Source organism: Pygoscelis adeliae, unplaced genomic scaffold (assembly GCF_000699105.1).
Source record: "Pygoscelis adeliae isolate BGI_AS28 unplaced genomic scaffold, ASM69910v1 Scaffold14, whole genome shotgun sequence".
Lineage (NCBI taxonomy): Eukaryota > Metazoa > Chordata > Aves > Sphenisciformes > Spheniscidae > Pygoscelis > Pygoscelis adeliae.
The window spans coordinates 5,391,885-5,405,136 of NW_008825109.1; the positions used below are offsets into that span (position 1 = coordinate 5,391,885).

The 13,252-nt window shown below is 37.6% G+C and overlaps 1 protein-coding gene across 1 annotated transcript in view; it reads right to left on the reverse strand.

Moving 5' to 3' along the window:
• Window positions 1-10,915, reverse strand: part of WASF3 (WAS protein family, member 3) — a 50,921-nt gene extending 40,006 nt beyond the window's left edge. The window contains exon 1 of the mRNA XM_009327756.1: window positions 10,815-10,915. The gene's annotated coding sequence lies outside the window, so the exon portion shown is untranslated. The remainder of the gene's footprint in view (window positions 1-10,814) is intronic.
• Window positions 10,916-13,252: the final 2,337 nt, after the last annotated feature.

The window sequence follows — 13,252 nt, forward strand, 5'->3', positions numbered from 1 at the left end:
CCCTAGTTCTTCTGATTATGAAGCTACCACCAACACTGCACTTTCCCTATATATCAGAAACCTGGAAGTGGCAGCTAGTCTACATGGGGGAAAAAACAGATTTATTTTGGGTGCATTTTAAGGAAAAACTGAACAAAATATTTTGTGTTTGAATCCAACAACTAAGTCTAAGTCAATCAACATAAAAATTCCCAACTATTTTCATCCTCAGCCAAGTGCACCATCTGTTCCCATGAAGTCCATCTTCTGGTGGCTCTTGTACTACAGCGTATCACAAAGTGCCAGGCGATCGAGGACTGGTGCATAAATCAAGAAAGATAAGTGACAGAGTGCAATACTCAAGACAGTAGTAAAAAAAACCCACCACCCAAAAAAAACACCATGAAGCACAAGTAGCCTTATTAAGCCCCAGCACTAACGAAGCCAGGTATTCTGCAGCTTTGTGCATGTTTTGGTTATTTTGCTTTGGTGCCTAAGGAGGGCTGAGCTCTATTAGAGGTTTTCCCAGAGCAGGGATGTTTTTCATGTCTTTCATACTGCCAGTGTTCAGTAACTTGCACACTAATGATGCAATTTCTCTCTAACAGGTAACCTTCCTCTCTCTCTTCCACATGGTTACAGTCTTCAAGTTAATCACAGAAACCAGTCATGTTTGATGCACAAGAAATTAGCGATTCATAATTTTCCAGTTCATAAAATAAAATAGTAGTAATAGTTACAAGATGGCACAGCAGAACATCCAATTATAAGTAGTACAGGCGCTCCATATACCCCTACAGTTGAATCACAAGTAACACAGGGTCCAGCAGAAATCAAGATGGATCATACCCCTTTTCCTGGCCTTATCGATACTGAAGCCACTTCTAAAAATTAAATTACATGGACAGATATCCATTTATACCTTTCACCAGGAACAGAATACCAAGAGAAATAAAACTGCAGTAAAAAAATCTGAATACACTTGATGCTATTAATATTTTATTAATATATGAAGCACATCAAGATTGAAAGCAGCTACATCTCTCCAAATATAAAACATTACTTTCCCTTGGTGTTTCTGGCTCTTTTGTGGCAGATCCTCCCTTCTACTAGCATCCCAAATTCAGACGTCAAAGTTCTATCCACCATTAACTTCTTAATAATTCAATGTATAATCCTTGTCTCAGTTTTTTTCATTTGTTTCGGGTTTTTTTGGGGGGGGGGGGGGGGGGGGTTTGTTTTTTTTAAATAAAGCCTAAAATGAATGTCAGGCATTAGTAAAAGTAACATGTTTTGATACAGTAATGTTGGCTTACAAAACCTTATTTGCAACATTAAAGAGATTTCCTCATTACACATACAGTAACTCCCATTATGAGACAAATAAGCTACTATAAAACCATAGTGAGTCTCAGACCAAATACAGCAGTTAGTCTTCTCTAAAAATCCCCTTTCAAGACTTGAAGGCTGAAAAGCTGTGTTCCATGAAATCTGGCATTGTATCAACAGATCTCCATGGAGCTGGCAGGGTAGAAGTGCTCCAGAAACCAGCTTCAAGGAAAAAAAGCATTCTTACCATGTATAATCAATCACTAAGAAGAGGCTTAACCAACTTTTTTCTCCCAGCTAAAATCATCAAATCTTAGCTAAGATTACTGGGGATGCAGAGGTTACCAAAGATAATACTAAATTTTTTTAAGTCTGCTTTCTTCCAGCATTTCAAATCAGTGCATTTAAACATCCTTTGTGGAACTTTTTGTAAACACAAGTCTTTCTGTCTTTCAAGACATATGTATGTCTTGAAAATGTAAACATAGCTTTTTAAAGTCTATGAAATTTCAGAATCTAACACTGAACATTCGGAAGTATCATATTGATTTACAGCTATCTCTAATTGTCTTTTAGTCAATGCCAAGTGTGGGTGAATGCCAAGTGTAGGAGAGTTGGGAGGAAAAATAGTATAATAATATTACATAGCATAACAAAAGCAGAACAGAACAAAATACATGGAGTCCACAAGAAACAGAGCAGCACCATCCATCAGTGGTTTTCACTTGTAGACCTCTGGGGACGGTCAAAGACTTCAAAAGGCATAGGAACAGTAACTAAGGTTAAAGACTACATTAGCAAGTTGTGTGGCACAAGAGGAGCAGAGAGACCTGCAGAGCAGAATAGTTGGTGCTGATGATCCTGTGTCCACCTTGTATAAGTTTTTTTTTGGTAGGGAAGCAGGGATATTTGTTCCTAACTAGCTCTCACCCAGTCTCATGGCTCATTAGCTGCTGAACACCATCAGGTATGCTCTTAGCAAGCACCTTTTGGTTTTAGACTCATCGGAAAAGAGTTCATATACTCCACAACTGGGGGATTTGCATCATAAACATACTCCTCGATCCAAACTAAACCGATAGCATTATGCACCCTAAAATGCCTGTTGTCTCGGCGTGTTTTAATCCACTACGTAAAGGTTGAAAAAGAACAGTTTTGTTTTAATTTTACAAGGACAAGGAAGAGGAAAAGAGGCATATACTGGTTGAAAAAAACCAATCATCTTAAGGCTGAAAACCTGTCACACCGTATTTTTTAATTATGGCTTCCTCCAGTATTTACAAATGAAGGCTCCATGGGAAAGGAGGGAATAGAGACACTATGCACAAGAGTCAGAGCTTCATCTATCCTCTCCCTCCCTATTATGCACTCAGCCACCCAACACTTGGGGAAGGATCTCATCTTCCCCACTAGCTGGCAGTCAACCACATACCAAATTCATGGCAATACAGCCAACAAAAACCTACTGAAGGATGAACAGACTCTCTAAGCCTAGCAAAGTTGCAACTGCAAAATAGCACCAGAAAGCCTATTACAGTAAGGTTGCATAATACCCGTGTTACTACAATATCTGTACACCTAGACATTAAATTTACTCTCCAAACTTGAGAAAGGTAAGAATTACACAGTTGAGAGGCACAAAGCTACTTGATGACGCTGGCAGGCACACAAGGCCCATAGAAGGACTGGAAATTGGACCTAGATCACACCAATACTTAGCAACAAATGCTTCAACCACAAGATGAGTTATGTTTCCTTCTCAGAAGCAAAACCCAGTTATTGCCTCAGGATCCACTCTACTTAAAGTTGTGCTTTTTAAGACAGCTGTAAGCCAACCACTCCTTCATTTAATTAAATGGATTCCTTTCCCCATTCCCTGTTTCAGCATTTCTGCTATTATTGCTGCTGCTCCTGCCTGAGCTGCTTCCAGGGCTGGAATCAGATTGGAAGTGAGCAGAAACTTAAACCAGAGGAAAGAAGTCAAAGCAGTTTATGGAATTACTGTCCTTATAGCTGAGACCACGCAAGTGGTAGTGAGAGCACTCAATCTGCTTCAGCACGAAGGGAGGAGAAAAAAAAAAAACCCACAGCAATTCAAACTAACCTCCCATTTCATACCGAAACAGGACAGAGGCATTCAAAAGACCAGTTACAACGTTTAGTTGCATAGGTGAATAGCAAGCTAAGCACAAGTGACTACCTAAAAATGTGGTACCCAGACCTGAAAGATTAGTAACTGCTTTCTACAAGAAGTGGCATCAATACTATCACAGAAAGAGGATTTAAGCCTAGTCATAGAATTGTAGAATACCCTGAGTTGGAAGGGACCCATAAGGATAAAGTCCAACTCCTGACTCCACACAGGGCAGCCTGAAAGTTAAACCAGATACCCAAGAGCATTTTCCAAATGCTTCTTGAACGCTGACTGGCTTGGGGCCACGACCACTTCCCCACAGAGCTTGTTCCAGTGCTTGATCACCACTCTCAGTGAAGAACTGACACAGCTTTAAATCATTCCTTGTGTTCTGTCACCAGACACCAGGGAGACAAGATCCACACCTCCCTTTCCGCTCCCCCTCACAAGGAAGTTGTAGACAGAGAGGAGGTCACCCCTCAGTACCCCCTTCTCCAAGTTGAACAAACCTAGTATCTTCAGCTGCTCCTCGTAAGTCATGCCCTCTAGTCCTAGTCCATCTTATTGGTAGGAATACAGACCCATGACAGTAAAGAGCTCAGACCTGTTGCAATTTGCTGTCACCCTCTGCTGCCACATTTCCCAAAATCACATAGGAGTCCCAGCAAACTCTGAGAAGGTCAACAGAAATCCTACTGAATAGAAGAAAATAGACATTTCTTATATATTTATTCCTCAGGCTCACAGAGGCATCTGTCATGTCTCAAGGACTGTATTACAGGACATCTCATGTATGCATTACAAATTGTTTACCTTGTTAGCCACATAAGTACTTAATGCCTGCATCATTTCCATCTTTTTCATAAAAAGATGCTTTTGATAAATGCTAATTTGGTATCCATTGATTTCTGTGGTTTGTTTACAAAAAAAACCCCACCATATACCCATAAATATTTAGACCAAATTAATTAATAAAGCATGAAGTATTAAAGGATAATTTTTTTACTAAATACACAGTACTCTGAAAGAGGAGGGTGGATAGAAACTCAGTAAAAAATTGGTATGCTCTTCTCAGGAACAACAAGTCACCAGTCTGATAAAAGGTACCATCACACCTCAAGAAAAGCAGTTGCTCTCAGCTCCTGGTAAATTGTGAAGGTCCCTTTTTTCTCTTCCAAAAGAGTAAGATGGAATCAAGGACAAATCATTAAAAAAAATCAAAGGAACCTATTCTCTATATGTTTTGGATCTAAAAAGTCTTAATTCTTACAATTCATAGAGAACAGAACACTTTTTTATTTGTTTCCCACTACTTTAACAATAAATGTCATAAACCAGTATACTAATAGATTGCATGAACTGATCATCACATTCATATTTCATCATTTCAGAGAGAAAGACCCATCTATCAAAATTCAGTAGCCAAACACCTGAAGAGAAGCCACTCAGTTTTTATACTGATGCCTGATAAGATGCCCTACCCACATTTTAGAGCCATAGTCCAACTATGGCTCCTCCTTTATAGGAGCCCAACTGACAGTGCTTTCCCTTCTTCACTTCTAGCACCGCTGCCTTTTGCATACTCTCTACTCCAGTTGCCAATACAGCAAGGAAGGCTGTTGTGTCCTTCACACATCCTACAGCTGCTTTCCTCTACCAGAGTTTACTAGCTTGGACTCTGCTTTGCACACCTCGCAACAAGAGTTGGAGGCATTGGTAACTAAAGGGAGAGGTATAAACTAATGCTTCCAACTACCCTTTCCTCCCTGCAGTTTTACATTCCAGTGTCTGCCTACAAGGCCTATTTGGTACCAAACCTCGTTCTTAACTAATTTTTTTTTTTAATTAGGACTGTATACTAGTCATAGACAGATTCTAAAGACTGTTTAAGACTGTTTCTTACTCTCAAAAAAGAGTCCAGTAACTGAAAGAATGGGACAGGGTAGTGGCTCCTCCCTCTTTCCTACCTACTCCCCACAGACTTTCCGAACTCCCCTCCCACTACCAGGGTAATACTTTATTCAAATACTGTGTTCTGATTTGAATGTGAGAACTCCTTGGGCAGGCCCCATAACACGTCAACTCTTTCCACAAACCCTCAGGACTAAATGCAGCTTCTCCCCAAATCATGGGGAAAACGTACCTAGCTAACTAAATGCTGGCAGTCTTCAGATCAGGCAGCTGCCTGGAAAGATTCCCAGTGCCTTTTTTTTTTAAGTATAAGGAGCCATTAATACCTATTTTTAAGCTGTTTTAATGCATAGCTGAGGCAGCTACATAAAGAAGCTATGTAGCTGCAACCAGATGAACAGAGTTTAAGGGCAGCCTGTTTAATCCTATAAATACACAAACTGCACATAAAAAATGAGGAAGCTTTACCAGTTAACATTTTATTTACAAGAAAAGGTATATGACTGCAATGAGTATTTATAAAACACGCTTTAATTTTATTCCTGAAGTTAAAGACGAAAGGGCAACCATCTAGATCCTGATGGTCACTGCAGTCTCTTGTGAACTTAAAAGAAAGCAATTAGACATTATTTTCAGCACCTGTTTCCAAAAAAAATTTATTATTTTCCCCACTCCAGTTCCGCAATGGTTAGTCCTGAAGTTTGCTTCGAAGTATTTTGCATATTGGACCAAAATACTTTCAATATTGATCTGTCATTAAATTGTTTTGAACAAAAAAGTTTCCTAGAAGTAGATGTTCATTCCTAACACCAGTAAGTAGATTTTGAACCTAAACATGCTGAAGTGAAAACAACGGGGGAAAAATTAAATCCTAGAATGATGACCAGGATGTTGAATTCTAAGATGCAGAATTCTGAAGTGAGCTTACTGTAAACTTGCCTCCATCCCAGCATTGTTGTTGCTGTTATCCTGGTGATAAAATATTCTCCTGTGAAATGCAATTACTAATTTAAATCACATTCAGCTCACGAGATCCCACAATCCAAGAGGAATAGATTATTATTATTATTGTCCGAGAATCACAAACTGAGCAAAACTTCTGTAACTGCATTGGCAACCAGAGTTTTTCTGGACTGATAGGGTAATGCTAGGCACAAACACATTGACTCTGATTCTCAAAGACTTTCATTTGAAGTTATCTATGATTATATGGATCTTCCATACACCCCACCAAATTATGTAACAAACCTATCAATACTTACATTGTTCTTAACTACACTTTAAAACAGTCAATGTAATCTACAGAAACTACAAGCTGCCTGTATGGAAAAAAATCAAGCCATTAGAGACTAATCTACACACAGTTCAAGAAGCAATTTAACTACATCAGTTAAATTTAGAAACAGATTTAGTTAAACATTGCACAGGCAACCAAGATTTAAACCGCATCTTCAAGCGGATCCCTACGCACTAGCTGCATAGTTCAGAAGGGAAGTTACTATGATGCCAATCATAGAAAAAGTTCAGAGAAGAGGCCAATGGCTGCATTTATTTGCAGTATTGAAGTAGCACTTAATTTCCCCAAAGTCGCAGACAGCGATAATGAAGAATATTTCTGTATGCGTTCATATCACTATCTTGAAAATATGATGGGCATGCTAAGGCTCTCACAGAACAGATGCCAGTTTTACCAAATTACTCCTCCTTGCGTATTAACATCAAACCCATTTTGCCAGGCTGCAATTTAAAAATATAACATCCCTCAACTCCATAACGTAAATAAGTGCACACTGAATAGAGTTTAACCCAAGACAGGCAAGAGTTGAGCCCAAATATTCAGCCTCTAATATCAAAATCAGACAGAAAACAAGAAAAGCTCATAGAAAATGCATGCACTTCTTAATTAAGATCAGAATCTGTGATCAGACTTCTCTATCATGTTTGAAGTCAGTCTCTCCCAAAAGCAGTTCCACCTTATTTTGGCTTTACCATTTGTAATGCAAGGATTCTGGGATACTTTCTCCTCTCCCATAGGCCTTTCTTCCCCACAGAAGACCATTCAGGAAACATTGTCCTACTTCTCCCCCATCCACTGCTATGTAATTAGCGATCTTCAGCTTTTGACTGGCCAAGTAATCCAAAAACCTTCAACAATTCACCAGAAGACTATTTCTCTCTCCTGCCCAACCTACCTTTCGCGCTCACTCTCTCCTATTCTGAAAAGCTTCTTTCCTTCAGGGAAAATGCAAATTGTAGTCTTCTGAAGAAAACTGAGGAAACTTTTCTTAATAGTTTGTTTTAAATCAAAAATTTAAGTTACTAAATCATTCTATAATTTGCCAGCCACAAAGGATACAGGTTATGTGACTGAAGAGTCAGATAGTACAGGAAAAAGTCATTGGAAGTAAATCTCGTTTAACCCTGACTAAAAATATCTAAGTTGCTTTCACAATAAAAGTATTTCTAAAGACTGGAACAGTCTTATCCACACAGCAATCACAAACATAATTTTAACATCTTTCTTCAAAACATATAACTGAATATGCAACATTTTTATATGCCAAACTAACTATAAACATGTATTTCTTAGAATTGCTTGTATGTGATGACAAAGGAGTTCTTCAGCTGGTCTACTAAATTGACATTTGGGGCTGGTAAGCATTAGAGTCCCTTTTCAAGACCTGCATTTGGTATTTCCTTCCTGACCACACGCTCTCTAACTTTGTGGGAGACACTTTTGTAGTATAGTGTTGCAGGATTACAATGGAAGTTTAGAAAAGCCAGTGCATGTTCTTACACAGGATGGCATGTTAAGGAATCAGCAGCTTTCACAAACATCTAATAGTTGTATTTTAAGCAACTTGACAACTTTTGTGGGTGTTTATATTAGCAAAACACACTAGAAAATCCAGATAAGCACAAAAGGACAAGGCACAATTATAAGCCAAGTGACAAAATGAATGACTTGATTTGAAATGAAAATGCCTTACTACGAATGCAAAACAGGTGAATTAAGCCATTTAAATTTTTAATTATGACTTGTAAGTGGAATTCTTTGAAGCAGAAATTTAAAAAGAAAAATATTACATTTCTGCAGAAATCAATTGTTATTTTAAATACAAGCTTATCACTTTATTGACCAGGTAGAGTTTCCAAATTGTATGTCCTATTAAAACGTGTGATACACAAATGATCAGTGTTCAACCAAAAATTAGAATTTATGTTTACTAAAATTAGTTAATATTTTTTTAAAAATCAAAGGCTTAATATGTTTTTAAAAATCAAATAATTTCAAGTATGTGCAGCATTCTGTCTTTAAATACCCTTCAGCTACATTAAACTCCAGACTATTAAACACTAGACACATTTCAATTAAACTCCACATGGAAGTTGTGCTTAACCTGCAGAAAGAAACAGAAAATATTTGATAATACTACACTGAGTATGAACAGCAAGTATCTCAAAATAATTTTTCAAGTTTTATGAATAAATACAACCCAGGGAAAATATTCTTAAACCTAGGTTCTTATTCCTGTAACAACTAATCTCTACAACCTCCCATGAATAAAGCAAGCAATGATGTTTCCATGCAGCATGAAATGCAACTGACATATAACAGTGCTGTAACTGTTAAGCTTATTAAAAAAAGAAACACTGGAAGTTAAAATATGACAGCTGTGACTTTTTCAATCCCAAAAGCAGGAGGAGAGGTCTGTAAAGCCAGGTAGTAGAGAGACCATGAGTCTTGGGGGCCAGATACTGGAGAGATCAGGGGTCTTAAAGTCAGCTACTGGAGTGACCATAGGTATGGACTAGCTACTGGAGAGACCTCTGCACACATGTTCACGTGTGTGCATACCTATGTGACAACAGGACACCTGTAAATACATATATTAAAAGGAATAAATCTCACTGTTTCATTAAATAAGCAACATGCTAATCTAATAATCTAGTAGTGAAGCATATTTTCAGTCTGATATGTCCATTTGGTTTACCAAATTTTTGCAGACTACTTACTTTCCCTGACACTTCCTCCGCCTTTGAAAGTTACAGCAAGTGATCTTTTTTGCCCAATTTCAGAATGTAACCATTAAGTTACCATACTATTTAATGGGAATTGCAGGAGGGACAGAAGGGGGAAAGAATGGGTTTTCTTTCACCCTTCTCCTTCAAAGACTGTTGCCATAACTTTCACATTTCTGTGTGCACCATATTGCTTCTTGATGCCTTCACGTATCAAAATAAAATTTAACGACATTATGAATGCACACATACATAAGAGTTTTCCAGAGCTCCTTTGAGTTTTTCCTAACTTAAGGTGCAATCTCTTTCAGAACATATATGCTGATAAGCATCTTGAATATCATTAAGCATATAATCAGAACTCAGAATTAAAATAAGCATATGTGAATTTCAGCTGAGGGGACAAAGTGTGCCAAAGGATCATAGCCAGGGTTATAGCCAGAGTCAGCTCCAGGACACAGGCAGAGTCAACAGTATCCTAAAGCACTGCTGCATACTTCGCTTTTTTCAGAGACCTTGAAGCAAGGCTGGCTGTGGTTTCTGCCACTGTGGTGTGCAATGCAGTAAGAAAAATGATCTCTCCTATGAGTAGCCAATGCTACTTTTAACCTCATCCTCTCAGAAGGAAGAGCAACAAACCTGCTCTCCAGCTTCTTCCCCTGCTCAAAAGGCATCACTTTCCCACTGCAGAAGCAGACAAGCTGCAGCCCCCTAAAAAACAAAATCACTATAATCAGCTTTACTTTAACAAAGTCGTCTGCACTTTGGCAGTAGTCCTTCATTAGCACCACCCAGCATGGCACACATCTTACATCACATAGCGAAGGAAGTGCTACACAGCCGTTTTCATACTCTTCCACCAACACAACAGATATTCCTCAGCTAAAAGTCTGTGATGTGCGTGTCGCAGCTGAGAGATTGGGGAGCTGGGGGATTTTTCCCCAAAGGTAGTTTAATATCAATAAATAGAAATCTTTTATTATCCTTTGCATTTTGAGGCAAACAGTCGAACATTTAACCTCAGCAGATTTAGCTTAAATCTCTAAGATGACACATCAGCAAAGTACAGATTATACAGGGTAAAAGTAATTAACAGATGCAAATTTATAAATCCAATATCTAATGAACAACCATGAATAAAGCAAATTTATTTCTGTTTTCTACACAATAAGATTAATGTTTAAATGATACTAGTCTCCTGGGCTAGCAGTGCTTTTGACGTTTGTTTCACGGCCTAATACAGCATGTCTTCAACATCACAAAAATATAGACCTCCTTCCCAATGCTAACTCAAAACCTTCTGGCCAGTTTCCAAACTTCATCATTGGTCTTCAGCTTAAAGACTTACCACAGTTTTCAAAGCTATCTGTAATAGATTCACACAAATGCAAACTAAGTGACAAGGTGCATTCAGTAAGAGCCCCCTTGAACGACTTACCATTTAAAAAAGACAGTAGAGAATATCGTTTCTGTTTACACGTTTGAGAAGACAGCTGTTCTGTAACTTGCTAGCACACTCAGGTGGCTTTCTCTGCAAACAAAGGCAAATGTCAACTTAGCTTTTCAATAACAGAATAATTGAAGATATGCATTAAAAAATCAGGTTCAGTGATCAGTTAAAAAACCTAAAACATGCATGAGTAGAATCTAGACATACTTTTAACTGTTTTGAGCTAAACATTATTTCATGTTACAGCTTAAATTTTTTAAGGTAAGAAAATAGCTTGTGTTATTTTATAATCAATGGCTTTTTTTAAACTGGAAATATCTGCAGAGAAGGTAATGTTTACTCAAGACTGTGGGGATGGAAAAATGTGAGATAATGGCCTATAGTAAAGCATAATAAAACACCAGGTTTGAGTCCCTCTGAGATACTTCACAATAAATTAATTATTACTAAACACAAACCCAGTCAAACAAAACAAACACTAAAAAAAGCAGTGAGGTTCTCTTGCAAAAATTAAGTATTGAGATGTTTCAATGAAAATATTACAGATCCTACCATCGAAAGAATATTCTGACCTATAGATGAACATTTACTCATACACTGAATTTTTATAAATTAAGTTTGTGGTTAAGACATAGCTGCCCTTTCTGCAAGATCTGTACAAAGATGATCTCTAAACTAGATAATTTGATCATAAAAGACTAATATTACAGCCATATTTTTAAAGGCTACTGCTATACATTCCTTGATGGAACTTGATTAGACATTTTAGACAATAAAAATGTACAAGAGAAAAAACTTCTCTATTTCAAGGACACATTTATAAAACGGGATTTATAACAAAGCCAAAGCATCTAGAAGAGCAAGATGCTGTTAGTCACCACACACAGATTTCTCAAAGGCAAGACATCAGTGTCCTAGACAGCACCTCTTGTTCACTGTCACCACTCTAAGTTTCCTTCATCCTCCCTCAAAATATTAGAGTTTTAACATCATGGTGCTCCCTCCTCAATTCCAGTAAGCATTGGTGCAGTGACCACCTATTCCAAACATAATATTGCCCGTTAGTTAGCTTGCTACCAAGATTTACCAGTAGGCCAATACCATTGGGATTTCTTTCCTCTTGTAGATTTTATGGGAAAGAAAGAATCCATTCAAAAGGGAGTGTGTATATTGACAATTATACCAGTAGATAGATATTGCTGGTCTGTTAATGGTGTACTGAAATATATTTTCCTTTCTGTATCTCATGTTGCATGCATCTGGAATATTTTTTTCATCGTAACTATATATCTTAAACGTAGAACATGTAGTGAGAGAGTCCAGCACTTCTCTGGCTTATCCTGGGTCTTTTTAAAATATTTTACTTTAAAAAAAAAAATCAGAAAAATCTGATTTAAAAGAAGATATAAAACTGCTTGACATTGGCCATGTCTTGATGTCTTTATTTAACCACGAAAGGATTTATACTAACCCCTGGAATATATGTCAGGACAGTTGATCTCATTTCAACGTGAAAAATGTGTATTATAAAAAGATTCTTACTTATTACAAAGTACATCACTGACTCCTCTGCCAAGTGCCCCATCTGACTCATATTCACTAAGTTACAGAAAGTACTGAACAGTTTCAACAGGATAAGATTTTAGAGATGCAGAATGTATAATGCTGGCTTCTGGTTAGAAATGTATATCCAGCTGAATTTTGTTTAAAATCAATGTTTTAAAACTTTCTAAACAGGACTCCTAGAAATGAGGAGATTGTATGCAAGCAATTTGGAGAACAAGCTATATGGCGCACACAGGATTACTTCAGAAATCCACAGAAAAAAAAAGGATTTAATGCAAGACGTAACTTTTATACAGATTGAGGATTAAAAGTATCCAAATGGTAGGTCATCATCAAAATGGTGAAAAAAGGCTTTTATTTTAAAGTCTGCTTTCTGGGGTGGGAGGAGGGGTTTTAAAACATGGTTTCATATATGGAGATCCAAAGCTTACTACTGTAGTTTGAATTACAAAGTAACTGTTTTATCAATGTATACACACAAAAAAGGAAGTGGTTTAAATCTTCAATACTGATTTGCCTTGTTAACATCCTGTGTGTATTCAATCTTAAAAGCATGAAACTGAAATGTTGGAAATCACTGTAACTCTACAGCAGACATTTGGAAAACCCAGACAATTTCTGGAGTCTTCGAAGAGCAGAACCACACATCAATTAGTGGTTAGGTCCCACTTGGTCTTAACTACTTCTACAGTGGGATGGGGGGGCTTTTCCGTAAAAGAGCCATACGATCAATTACATAGAACCAAGGGGCCTCTCGGTGGCCCATCCTAAGCAGCTTTCATGAGACTGATCAAGACAACTAGAAAGTTTCTTATCCTTAAACTAGGCTTGATCCAGATCCCAGTCTTAAACTTGGGGAC